Here is a 14,227-nt window from a genome sequence, read left to right on the forward strand (position 1 = left end):
TACTCATTGGAGTTCAGAAGAATGAGAGGCGATCTTATCGAAACATATAAGATTGTGAGGGGGCTTGATCGGGTGGATGCAGGGAAGATGTTTCCACTGATGGGTGAGACGAGAACTAGGGGGCATAATCTAAGAATAAGGGGCTGCCCTTTCAAAACTGAGATGAGGAGAAACTTCTTCACTCAGAGGGTAGTAAATCTATGGAATTTGCTACCTCAGAGAGCTGTGGAAGCTGCAGCATTAAATAAATTTTAAATGGAGATAGACAGTTTCCTAGCTGATAAGGGAATTAGGGGTTACGGGGAGAGGGCAGGGAAGTGAACGTGAGTCTAGATTCAGATCAGCCATGATCCTATTGAATGGCGGAGCAGGCCCGAGGGGCCGTATGGCCTACTCCTGCTCCTATTTCTTATGTTCTTATGTTCTTACGTAATGTCACCCTGACCTGACCCCACTTGGTTTTTACAACTTAATGATGTGAATACTTTTAAAGGGGCAAGGTCATGAAGGGGCCTGCGAACTGTTTACACTCCCAGCAGTGTGTAAATGGACAGGGTGTGGGGAGGGGAGGGGCCGCACTGAGAGAGTGGACAGGAGGAGAGGGGAGGAGAGGGGCCGCACTGAGAGTGGACAGGGTGTGGGGAGGGGAGGGGCCACACTGAGAGAGTGGACAGGAGGGGAGGAGAGGGGCCGCACTGAGAGTGGACAGGGTGTGGGGAGGGGAGGGGCCGCACTGGGAGAGTGGACAGGAGGGGAGGGGTGAGGGCCGCACTGGGAGAGTGGACAGGAGGGGAGGGGAGGGACCGCACTGAGAGTGGACAGGGTGTGGGGAGGGGAGGGGCCGCACTGGGAGAGTGGACAGGAGGGGAGGGGAGGGACCGCACTGAGAGTGGACAGGGTGTGGGGAGGGGAGGGGCCGCACTGGGAGAGTGGACAGGGGGTGGGGAGGGGAGGGACTGCACTGAGAGTGGACAGGGTGTGGGGAGGGGAAGGGCCGCACTGGGAGAGTGGACAGGAGGGGAGGGGAGGGGCCGCACTGGGAGACTGGACAGGGTGTGGGGAGGGGAGGGGCCGGGCCGCACTGGGAGAGTGGGCAGGGTGTGGGGAGGGGAGGGGCCGCACTGGGAGAGTGGACAGGAGTGGAGGGGAGGGGCCGCACTGGGAGACTGGACAGGGTGTGGGGAGGAGAGGGGCCGCACTGGGAGAGTGGACAGGAGGGGAGGGGCCGCACTGGGAGACTGGACAGGGGGTGGGGAGGGGAGGGGCCGCAGTGGGAGACTGGACAGGGTATGGGGAGGGGAGGGGCCGGGCCGCACTGGGAGAGTGGACAGGGTGTGGGGAGGGGGAAGGGCCGCACTGGGAGAGTGGACAGGAGTGGAGGAGAGGGGCCGCACTGGGAGACTGGACAGGGGGTGGGGAGGGGAGGGGCCGCACTGGGAGAGTGGACAGGGTGTGGGGAGGAGAGGGGCCGCACTGGGAGACTGGACAGGGGGTGGGGAGGAGAGGGGCCGCACTGGGAGACTGGACAGGGGGTGGGGAGGGGAGGGGCCGCCTTAACCGAACTTCATCCTGCCCCCAGTCAACATCTATGGATGCACACACACACCTACACGCACACACACGCGCACAGAAACAAGTGAACAGAAACACGTGCACAAGTGTATACACGCACACACTCTGCGGTTAGGGAAATTGTGGAATATGTACGAAACGGGAACCTCTGCCAAATCCTGGCAAAATGCCAAGGTCACCCCTCCTTGAAGGCCTGTATAACAACCGCCCCCCACCCCACCCCCACCCACTCCCGGACCAACTCCACAACACAATCCACCAGCCTGCTTCTACAGAGCTGGCCTCACGTAGAACGTCCGAGTGCCTGTGATGGAGAGACAGCAAAGAGGAGGCCAATAACCGGGAAAGGGGAACAACCCGAGGCAGAGAGAGCGGGAGAAAGAAAGTGAGAGAGAAAAGACAGAAAGAATGACAGAGAAAGAAGAATCTGTACTTTGGAGCATTTTTCCCCCACATTCCTCGGTCGTGTCAAACGGTTCCCAACCAATTAGTGACGTTTGAACTTGTCTGCAGAGACTAAACACAGCAGACAATATGCCCACAAACGGCAATGAGAGAAATTACCAGATAATCTATTTTTAGCAGGTGCTGGCTGAGAGAAGCTTGTTGGGCAGGACACCTTTTATTGCCCATCCTGGAGAAGGTGGTGACATGACTGAGCGTCTTGCCAGATCCCTTCAATTCAATTCAATTTTATTTGTCATATATGCAGCAGACGTGTGTACTGCACAATGAAATGTTGATTTTTACGAGTCCTCCCAACATTGGAATAAATATGGCATAGCAACGATAAAAATACTAATAGAAATACAGTAATAATAAATAAGACAACAGTAATAAATAATAATAAATTATTCGTTCATGCGTCTTATGGCCTGGGGGTAGAAGCTGGTTCGAAACCTGCCGGTACGAGACCGTATACTTCGGTATCTTTTACCGGACGGGAGCAGGGCGAAGAGGGAAGTTAAGAGGCAACCATGTTGGGTGTGGGATTGGAGTCACAGTTCGGCCCAGACAGGGTCAGGTTGGCGGGTTCCCTTCCCTAAAGGGACATCAGTGAACCAGTTGGGTTTTTACGACAATCCGACAGCTTCACGGTCATTTTTACTGAGACCAGATTTTTATTTCCAGATTGCTTGAATTCAAATTCTCAAACTAGCCAGGGTGGGATTTGAACTTGCGTCCTACTGGATTACTAGCCCAGTAACATAACCACTGTACTACCCTCCGCAATACAGGAAGAGTAGGCAACTCAATCTGAAAACATCCGATCCCCTTCAAAACAAGAACATAAGATGTAGGAGCAGAAGTCGACCATTCGGCCCCTCGAGCCTGCTCCGCCATTCACAGAATCACAGAAACCCCACAGTGCAGATAGAGGCCATTTCGGCCCATCGAGCCTGCACCGACACATACCCCACCCGATCCCCGTAACCCCTACACCAACACATGTCCCACCCTATCCCCGTAACCCCACGTATTTAATCCCCCTAACACTAAGGGTCAATTTATCATAGCCAATCAACCTAACCCGCACATCTTTGGACTGTGGGAGGAAACCGGAGCACCCGGAGGAAACCCACGCAAACACGGGGAGAATGTGCAAACTCCACACAGACAGTCACCCGAGGCCGGATTTGAACCCGGGTCCCTGGCGCTGTGAGGCAACAGTGCTAACTACTATGCCACCGTGCTGCCAGGTCATGGCTTCATGATTCATGACACCGTGCTGCCAGACCATGATTCAATAAGATCATGGCTGATTTGATCTTGGCCTCAACTTCACTTTCCTGCCCGTTCCCCATGACCCCTTACCGTTCAAAAATCTGTCTATCTCCACATTAAATATATTCACTGACCCGGCCTCCACAGCTCTCTGGGGTAGAGAATTCCAAAGATTCACGACCCTCTGAGAGAAGAAATTCCTCCTCATCTCCGTTTTAAATGGGTGACCCCTTATTCTGAAATTATGCCCCCTAGTTCTAGATCCCCCCACGAAGGGAAACATCCTCTCAGCATCCACCATCCGCCGTTCCTGGACACATAAAACAGCAAGAAAGAAGGAAAGTCTTGCATTTCTACAGCGCCTTTCAGTGTAGTCACTGTTGTAATGTAGGAAATAACAAGACTGCCCGCCCTAAAAATAGGACAATGTCTGTTGAGCGTGCCCAACTGCCCCTCCTTCACCGACACGAAGGCTTCGATCCGTGCTCCCAGGGTAAGCAAACCGCACGTTGGCTGTACCCATTCGTACCAGCTGGGATCAAGCTCTCCGAGAGAATTCATTTTCACAAGCCAGCCCATTAGTTTTGGGGTGTGCTCGATCAGCCACATACCTCAGGGTCCAACAGAGTGATCACATCGGAGAGACTCCAGCAACCATCCGAAGGTGAACTCACACCCGACTCCCCAAGACTCCCCGCTACCCCGAGATCACCAGGGCCGGTGACCTGGCCTCTCACGTTCCTTTATGTCGGCGTATCTTCGGGACTCGGGCTGGGCGCTATCAAGAGGCAGTTTAAAGCTCAGGCAGCGATTATCTGGGAGGTTTACGAAAGAGGAACTAGAGGAGATTCTTCCTGCTCTGTGAGGAACTGATTATATGAAACAAGCTTCCGCAGCTGTGTAATCAAGTTGCATCTTGTACGGAGATTAAAGAAAGACTCACATTTCTATAGCGCCTGTCATGACCACCGGGCCTCCAAAAGCATTTGACAGCCAATGAGGTACTTTTTTGAAGTGTTGTAATGTGGGAAACACAGCAGCCAATTTGCGCACAGCAAGCTCCCACAAACAGCAATGTGATAATGACCAGATAATCTGTTTTGGTGATGTTGATTGAAGAATAAATATTGGCCAGGACACCGGTGAAAACGCCCCTGCTCTTCTTCCAAATAGTGCCATGGGACCTTTTACGTCCACCTGAGAGAGCAGACGGGGCCTCAATTTAACGTCTCATCTGAAAGACGGCACCTCCGACAGTGCAGCGCTCCCTCAGTACTGCCCCTCCGACAGTGCAGCACTCCCTCAGTACTGCCCCTCCGACAGTGCGGCGCTCCCTCAGTACTGCCCCTTCGACAGTGCAGCACTCCCTCAGTACTGCCCCTCCGACAGTGCAGCACTCCCTCAGTACTGCCCCTTCGACAGTGCAGCACTCCCTCAGTACTGACCCTCCGACAGTGCGGCGCTCCCTCAGTACTGCCCCTCCGACAGTGCGGCGCTCCCTCAGTACTGCCCCTCCGACAGTGCGGCACTCCCTCAGTACTGACCCTCCGACAGTGCGGCGCTCCCTCAGTACTGCCCCTCCGACAGTGCGGCACTCCCTCAGTACTGACCCTCCGACAGTGCGGCGCTCCCTCAGTACTGCCCCTCCGACAGTGCGGCGCTCCCTCAGTACTGCCCCTCCGACAGTGCGGCGCTCCCTCAGTACTGCCCCTCCGACAGTGCGGCACTCCCTCAGTACTGACCCTCCGACAGTGCGGCGCTCCCTCAGTACTGCCCCTCCGACAGTGCGGCGCTCCCTCAGTACTGCCCCTTTGACAATGCAGCGCTCCCTCAGTACTGCCCCTCCGACAGTGCGGCACTCCCTCAGTACTGACCCTCCGACAGTGCGGCGCTCCCTCAGTACTGCCCCTCCGACAGTGCGGCGCTCCCTCAGTACTGCCCCTCCGACAGTGCGGCGCTCCCTCAGTACTGCCCCTCCGACAGTGCGGCACTCCCTCAGTACTGACCCTCCGACAGTGCGGCGCTCCCTCAGTACTGCCCCTCCGACAGTGCGGCGCTCCCTCAGTACTGACCCTCCGACAGTGCGGCGCTCCCTTAGTACTGCCCCTTTGACAATGCAGCGCTCCCTCAGTACTGCCCCTCCGACAGTGCGGCGCTCCCTCAGTACTGACCCTCCGACAGTGCGGCGCTCCCTCAGTACTGACCCTCCGACAGTGCGGCGCTCCCTCTGTACTGCCCCTTTGACAATGCGGCGCTCCCTCAGTACTGCCCCTCCGACAGTGCGGCACTCCCTCAGTACTGACCCTCCGACAGTGCGGCGCTCCCTCAGTACTGCCCCTCCGACAGTGCGGCGCTCCCTCAGTACTGCCCCTCCGACAGTGCGGCGCTCCCTCAGTACTGCCCCTCCGACAGTGCGGCGCTCCCTCAGTACTGCCCCTCCGACAGTGCGGCGCTCCCTCAGTACTGCCCCTCCGACAGTGCGGCGCTCCCTCAGTACTGCCCCTCCGACAGTGCGGCGCTCCCTCAGTACTGCCCCTCCGACAGTGCGGCGCTCCCTCAGTACTGCCCCTCCGACAGTGCAGCGCCCCCTCAGTACTGTGCTCAAGTCTCTTGAACCCATGACCTTCCGACTCAGAGGCGAGAGTGCTACCCAGTGAGCCGAGACCTCAAAACTATGGGACTCCTCCCGTCCCCTCCCTCGTTCTGTTCTCCAAACTGCAGGCTTTTTAAACAACAACTTGTATTTATATGGCGCCTTTAACGTAGTAAAACGTCCCAAGGTGCATCACAGGAGCGATTATCAGACAAAATTTGACACCGAGCCACATCAGGAGATATTAGCACAAAATAACAACAGAAAACGCTGGAAAAACTCAGCAGGCCAGGGCAGCATCCGTGGAGAGAGAAACAGTGTCAACGTTTCAGGTCAATAACCTTTCGTCAGAACTGAGAAAAAAGCAGGGAATGGAAAGCAAGTTTAGGGGCTGGGAAAAGGGGGAGGGAATGAAAGAACAAAAGGGAAGGTCAGTGATGGGATAGAAAGCAGGAGAGATTGAGGGACATTGAGAGATATTCAAGGCGAGAGGAGGTGGTAATGGGGCAGGTAAAGGAACAAAGGATGGCTCTAGATGGGGTGTGAAATGCGCTGGCAGAATGAAGGACAGCTGTCATGTGGGAGGGAAGAAAAAAAGGGCAAAACAAAATGTGTGGATAAAAAAAAAGAAAATATATATAAGTGATAGGGGCCGAGGTTCTGATCTGAAATTGTTGAACTCGATGTTGAGTCCAGAGGGCTGTAGAGTGCCTAATCCTCGAGCTGTCCGGGTCCACAGTTCCATTTCATCCCTCAACTCATCCAACGCTTCAACAAAAAACTTTATCTTCCTTTCAGGTGTCAAGGATCACAAGCTTCATCAACTCTTGGACACCAACGCCCCTCCGGAACCTTCTTCCCCTTCACGTTCCTCTGCCCCCCCCTTCTCCCAATCTCACCCCCTGCCGCGTTTTCACTATCCCCTCTGACCTTCCCCTCTCTGACCCCAAACGATCAGTCCTCAGCAAAGGCCTGAGCTTCATCCCCTTACGCCCCCACCTCAATTAATTTCGAGCTTGGCACGATGTTGAGCTCTTTTTCCGCCGCCTTCGTCTCCGTGCCCACTTCTTTGGCCAGGAGTCTTCCCCCCGCATGACTAACCCTTTCTCCCGCTTTCAGAATTCCCGTTCTACCTGGACCCCTCCCTCTGGCTTCTTACCCTCTCTAGATCTTTTCATTGCTAACTGCCGCCGTGACATCGGCCATCTCCATTTCTCTGCTCCCCTCACTCACTCCAACCTACCTCCCTCTGAACTTGCAGCACTCCATTCTCTTAGATCCAACCCGGACATTGTCATTAAACTTGCTGACAAGGGTGGTGCTGTTGTTGTTTGGCGTACTGACCTCTACCTAGCGGAAACTGAACGCCAACTCTCCGACACCTCCTCCTACCTCCGCCTGGACCATGACCCCGCTACCGAACATCAAGCCACCATTTCGAAGACTGTCACTGACCTCATCTCCTCTGGAGATCTTCCCCCCACAGCCACCAACCTCATAGTTCCCCAACCCCGCACAGCCCGCTTCTACCTCCTTCCCAAGATCCACAAACAGGACTGCCCTGGTAGACCCATCGTTTCAGCCTGTTCTTGCCCCACGGAACTTATCTCTTCCTATCTCAACTCTATCTTTTCTCCCCTTGTCCAGTCTCTTCCCACCTACATCCGCGACTCTTCCGATGCCCTCCGCCAGTTTCCTGGCCCCAACCGCCTCCTTTTCACCATGGACGTCCAATCCCTCTACACCTCCATCCCCCACCAGGATGGCCTGAAGGCGCTCCGCTTCTTCCTTGAACAGAGGCCCAACCAGTTCCCATCCACCACTACCCCCCTCCACCTGGCTGAACTTGTTCTCACATTGAACAACTTCTCCTTTGACTCCACTCACTTCCTCCAAATCAAAGGTGTTGCTATGGGTACCCGCATGGGTCCTAGCTATGCCTGCCTTTTCATGGGATATGTGGAACACTCTTTGTTCCAGTCCTACTCGGGTCCCCTCCCTCACCTCTTTTTCCGGTACATTGATGACTGTATCGGTGCCGTCTCCTGCTCTCGCCCCGAACTAGAAAATTTCATTCACTTTGCTTCCAATTTCCACCCTTCCCTCACCTTCACATGGTCCATCTCCGACTCTTCCCTTCCCTTCCTCGACTTCTCCATCTCCATCTCTGGGGATGGGTAATTGACATTCACTACAAGCCCAGAGACTCCCACAGCTACCTGGACTACACTTCCTCCCACCCCGCCTCCTGTAAGAACTCTATTCCATTCTCCCAGTTTCTCCGTCTCCGCCACATCTGCTCCGATGATGCCACCTTCCACACCAGTGCTTCCGACATGTCTTCCTTTTTCCTCAAACGAGGATTCCCCCTACTGTGGTTGACACGGCCCTCGACCGTGTCCGTTCTATTTCCCGCACTTCTGCCCTCACCCCTGCCCCTCCCTCCCGGAACCACGATAGGGTTCCCCTTGTCCTCACCTTTCACCCCACCAGCCTCCACATTCAACGGATCATCCTCTGCCATTTCCGCCACCTCCAGCGTGATCCCACCACCAAACGCATCTTCCCCTCCCCTCCCCTTTCAGCATTCTGTAGGGACCACTCCCTCCGCGACACCCTAGTCCACTCCTCTACCACCCCCAGCACCCCTTCCCCTTCGCCTGGCACCTTCCCGTGCAAGCGCAGGAGATGCAACACATGCCCTTATACCTCCCCCCTTCCCACTGTCCAGGACCCCAAACACCCCTTCCAGGTGAAACAGCGATTTACGTGTACTTCTTGCAATCTAGTATACTGTATTCGCTGCTCACGATGCGGCCTCCTCTACATTGGGGAGACCAAACGCAGATTGGGTGACCGCTTTGCGGAACACCTCCGTTCAGTCCGTAAAGGGGACTCCGAGCTCCTGGTGGCCTGTCACTTTAATTCACCGCCCCATTCCCACTCAGACCTCACCGTCCTCGGCCTCTTGCATTGTTCCACGGAAGCTCAGCGTAAGCTCGAGGAACAGCACCTCATCTTTCGATTAGGCACTTTACAGCCCTCTGGACTCAACATCGAGTTCAACAATTTCAGACCATAACCCCGGCCCCTATCACATATATATATTTTTTTTTTTTTTATCCACACTTTATGTTTGGCCTTTTTTTCTTCCCTCCCACATGGCAGCTGTCCTTCACTCTGCCAGCGCAATTCACACCTCATCTAGAGCCATCCTTTGTCTGCCATCTGGGAGACGCTACAGATGCATTCGCACCCGTACGACCAGATTTAGGAACAGCTTCTTTCCCAGGGCTGTCATCCTACTGAACTCCACAAATAAACTCTAAAGCCTGCACATCTGCCAATGCACTTTATTATGGTTATGTTTATGTTAATGAATTACAAGCCAAATGTATGTTGAATGTTTAAATGTCTTAATCTAAATGTACACTCTCGGGAGCCGCAAGCCTACATTTCGTTGTACTGCACTTGTGCACTAACAATGACAATAAAAGTTGATTTGATTTGATTAACCTGTCCCATTACCACCTCCTCTTGCCTTGAATATCTCTCAATGCCTCTTTAATTCTCCTGCTTTCTATCCCATCACTGACCTTCCCTTTTGTTCTTTCATCCCCTCCCCCTTTTCCCAGCCCCTAAACTTGCTTTCCATTTCCTGCTTTTTTCCAGTTCTGACGAAAGGTTATTGACCTGAAACGTTAACTCTGTTTCTCTCTCCATGGATGCTGCCTGGCCTGCTGAATTTTTCCAGCGCTTTCTGTTGTTATTTTGGATTTCCAGCATCCGCAGTATTTTGCTATTGAGATATTAGCACAGGTGACCAAAAGCTTGCTCCAAGAGTTAGTTTTAAAGGAGTGTCTTAAAGGAGGAGAGAGAGGCGGAGAGGTTTCGGGAGTGAATTCCAGAGCTAAGGGCCCAGGCAGCTGAAGGCACGGCCGCCAATGGTGGAGCGATTAAAATCAGGGATGCTCAAGAGGGCAGATTTGGAGGAGCGCAGAGATCACGCAGAGAACCCAGTAATGGGTCCCTGTTTTGTCAGATTGGATTAGAAACAGAAACCTGGCCAAGAGTTCACACCCCAGTGACCCAGTTAATGGAGATCTCAGAACCACAGAGATTCAATAAGGACAGGATAGGGCTCCACGGTCAGTGTAGTCCATCTACTTCCCGTCTTAGGCACAGACATTGGGCCCCTTGGGGCGTGATACTGGAGGGGGGCTAGTACACGAAGTGTACCCTAGGGTCAGCACCCGCAGGGCAGGAGGAAAGAAAAGTGGGAAGGGAAAGTTGAAGTAAATGCTGTGGGTTACGGCCAATGTACCCGTCACTTTTTTTTGGGGGTGTGCGGCTCATTCAAGCTTCCGCGCAGGCACGGTTTTTCGCATAGACATGCCGGTGAGCCAACTGCGCGGGAGATCCTGAGAGCTGCACCAACATACAGAGTAACGGGACGGACACACACACACACACACACACACACACTTGAATATATTTAATGAATTGGCCTCTACTACCTTCTGTGGTAGAGAATTCCACTGGTTCACCACTCTCTGGGTGAAGAAATTCCTCCTCATTGCTGTCCTTATCCTTAGACTGTGACCCCTGGTTCTGGACACCCCGACCATCAGGAACATCCTTCCTGCTTCTAGTCTGTCCAGTCTTGCCAGAATTTTATAAGTTTCAATGAGATCCCCTCTCATTCTTCTGAACTCCAGCGAGTATAAACCCAGTCGACCCAATCTCTCCTCATACGTCATTCCTGCCATCCCAGGTATCAGCCTGGTGAATCTTCGCTGAACTCCCTCCATGGCAAGAACATCCTTCCTCAGATAAGGCGACCAAAACTGCACACAATACTCAAGATGTGGTCTCATCAAGGCCCTGTACAACTGCAGCAAGACATCCTTGTTTTTGTACTCAAACCCTCTTGCTATGAAGGCCAACATACCATTTGCCTTCTTAACCGCCTGCTGCACCTGCATGCTTACCTTCAGCGACTGGTGCACAAGGACACCCAGGTCTCGTTGCACTTCCCCTTCTCTCAATCTATTGCCATTCAGATAATAATCTGCCTTCCTGTTTTTGACACCAAAGTGGATAACCTCACATTTATCCACGTTATATTGCATCTGCCATGCTTCTGCCCAATCACCCAACCTGTCCAAATCATCCTGTAGTTTCTCGGCATCCTCCTCACAGCACACACGCCCACCCAGCTTTGTGTCGTCTGCAAATCTGGAGATATTACCTCTAGTTCCCTTGTCTAGATCATTAATATATATTGCGATAGCTGGGGTCCAAGGACCGATCCCTGCGGTACCCCACTTATCACTGCCTGCCACTCGGAAAAAGACCCGTTTATTCCAACTCTTTGCTTTCTATCTGCCAACCAGTTCTCTATCCAAGTCAATACCTTGCCCCCAATCCCATGTGCCTTAACTTTACACGCTAATCTCTTATGTGGGACCTTATCGAAAGCCTTCTGAAAGTCCAAATACACCACTTATAGCTGGCTCTCCCTTATCTATTTTACTAGTTACATCCTCAAAAAATTCCAGTAGATTAGTCAAGCACGATTTACCTTTCGTAAATCCAAAATAACAACAGAAAATGCTGGAAAAACTCAGCAAGTCAGGCAACATCCGTGGAGAGAAATTTGAGTTGACGTTTCGGGTTTGACCCTTCTTCAAAATCCATGTTGACTTTGTCCGATCCTGTCACTGTTTTCCAAGTGCTCTGCTATTACATCTTTTATAATGGACTCTAGCATTTTCCCCACTACCGATGTCAGGCTTACCGGTCTGTAATTCCCCGTTTTCTCGCTACCACCTTTTTTGAATAGTGGGGTAACATTAGCTACCCTCCAATCCATGGGTACTGTTCCAGATTCCATCGAATGCTGGAAGATGATCAGCAATGCATCTACTATTTCTAGGGCCACTTCCTTAAGTACCCTAAGGATGTAGATTATCAGGCCCTGGGGATTTATCGGCCTTCAATCCCATCAATTTCCCTAACACCATTTCCCTACAAATACCGATTTCTTTCAGTTCCTCCCTTTCATTAGGCCCTATGTTCCCTGACATTTCTGGGAGGTTATTTGTGTCCTACTTTGTGAAGACAGAACCAAAATATGTATTTAATTGGTCTGCCATTTCTTTGTTCCCCATTATAAATTCCCCCGATTCTGACTGCAAGGGACCTACGCTTGACTTCACCAATCTTTTTCTCTTCACATATCTATAAAAGCTTTTACAGTCAGTTTTTATGTTCCCTGAAAGCTTACTCTCATATTCTATTTTCCCTTTCTTAATTAATCCCTTTGTCCTCCTTTGTTGAATCCTAAACTGCTCCCAATCCTCTGGATTACTGCTTTTTTTGGCCAATTTATATGTCCTCTCCTTGGATCTTATGCTATCCCTAATTCCCCTCGTTAGCCACGGTTGAGTCACCATTTTTGTTTTATTTTTATGCCAAACTGGGATGAACAAATTCTGTAGTTCATCCATGCGGTCTTTGAATGTTTGCCATTGCCTATCCACTGTTAACCCCTTGAGTGACATTCCCCAATCAATCCTACCCAATTCGCACCTCAGACCATCGTAGTTTCCTTTATTTAAATTCAGGACCCTAGTCTCCGAGTCAACTACTTCATTCTCCATCTTAATGAAGAATTCGATCATATTATGATCGCTCCGACCCAAGGGGCCTCGTACAACAAGATTGCTAATTAATCCTTTCTCGTTACATAATACCCAGTCTAAGATGGCCTTATCTCTGGTTGGTTCCTCGACATATTGGTCCAGGAAACCATCCCGTAAACACTCCAGGAATTCCTCCTCCACAGTATTGTTACTAATTTGGTTAGCCCAATCTATATGTAGATTAAAGTCACCCATGATGACTGCTGTGCCCTTTTTGCACGCTTCTCTAATTTCCCTTTTAATGTCATCCCCAACCTCCGCATTACTGTTTGGCGGTCTATATACCACTCCCACTAACGTTTTCTGCCCCTTGGTATTTCTCAGTTCTACCCATACAGATTCCACATCATCAGAGCTAATATCCTTCCTTACAATTGTGTTAATCCCTTCTTTAACCAGTAACGCTACACCACCTCCCTTTCCTTTTTGCCTATCTTTCCTGAATATTGAATACCCCTGGATGTTGAGTTCTCAGCCTTCGCCACCCTGGAGCCATGTTTCCGTAATCACAATCAAATCATATTCGTTTACCTCTATTTGCGCAGCTAATTCATCCACCTTTTTACGAATGCTCCTCGCATTAAGACACAAAGCCTTCAGGCTTGTTTTTTAACACTCTTAGACCCATTAGAATTATTATTTACTGTGGCCATGTTTGATTTAAACCGTTGATTTCTCTGACTGCCACTTTTATTTTTCTCCTTCCTATCTTTTGCTTTTATCCTCGTTTCCCTTTCCTCTGTCCCCCTGCTCAGGTTCCCAACCCCCTGCCATTTTAGTTTAAACCCTCCCCCACAGCACTAGCAAACACTCCCCCTAGGACATCGGTTCCAGCCCTGCCCAGGTGCAAACCGTCCGGTTTGAACTGCTCCCACCTCCCCCAGAACCGGTTCCAATGTCCCAGAAATTTGAATCCCTCCCCCTGGTACCATTCCTCTAGCCATGTATTCATCTGAAATATTCTTCTATTTCTACTCTGACTAGCACGTGGCACTGGTAGCAATCCTGAGGTTACTACCTTTGAGGTCCTATTTTTTAATTTACCTCCTAACTCCCTATATTCAGCTTTTAGGACCTCATCCCGGTTTTTACCTATATCGTTGGTACCTATATGCACCACGACAACTGGCTGTTCACTCTCCCCTTCCAAGATGTTCTGCAGCCGCTCTGAGACATCCTTGACCCTTGTGCCAGGGAGGCAACACACCATCCTGGAGTCTCCTTTGCTGCCGCAGAAACGCCTATTTATTCCCCTTACAATAGAATCCCCTATTACTATAGCTCTACCCCTCTTTTTCCTCCCGTCCTGTGCAGCAGAGCCACCCCTGGCGCCAGGAAGTTGGCTGCTGCTGCCTTCCCCTGTGTCTGTGTGTCTCTTGGTGTGTCAGTATCTGTGTGTCGCTTGGAGTGTGTGTGTGTGTGTGTCTCTCTTGGATTGTCTGTCACACACACTGACACTCCAAGAGACACACACACACACACACACACACACACACACACACACTCTCTCTCAAACTCACACTCACGAGACAGAATATGCAAGCCTCGGAGAAGAGGAACTCACTGACAGCACACGAATGCCTGTGTAAAACCCCAATGTGGACACAGCAACATTCCTGCATTGAGTCAG

The 14,227-nt window shown here is 51.6% G+C and overlaps 1 protein-coding gene across 5 annotated transcripts in view; it reads right to left on the bottom strand.

Moving 5' to 3' along the window:
• arap1 (ArfGAP with RhoGAP domain, ankyrin repeat and PH domain 1) overlaps nucleotides 1-14,227 on the bottom strand; it is a 295,009-nt gene that overhangs the window by 241,748 nt on the left and 39,034 nt on the right. Inside the window, exon 1 of one of the 5 annotated variants that reach the window (XM_085999754.1) lies at nucleotides 3,909-4,112. The exons of the other annotated variants lie outside the window; for them this stretch is intronic. The gene's annotated coding sequence lies outside the window, so the exon portion shown is untranslated. Of the gene's footprint in view, nucleotides 1-3,908; nucleotides 4,113-14,227 lie in introns of those variants that run through there. 5 annotated transcript variants of the gene reach the window in all.

This window comes from Somniosus microcephalus, chromosome 10, assembly GCF_052327205.1.
Source record: "Somniosus microcephalus isolate GS21.2 chromosome 10, FLI_Smic_1.0, whole genome shotgun sequence".
NCBI classification, from domain to species: domain Eukaryota; kingdom Metazoa; phylum Chordata; class Chondrichthyes; order Squaliformes; family Somniosidae; genus Somniosus; species Somniosus microcephalus.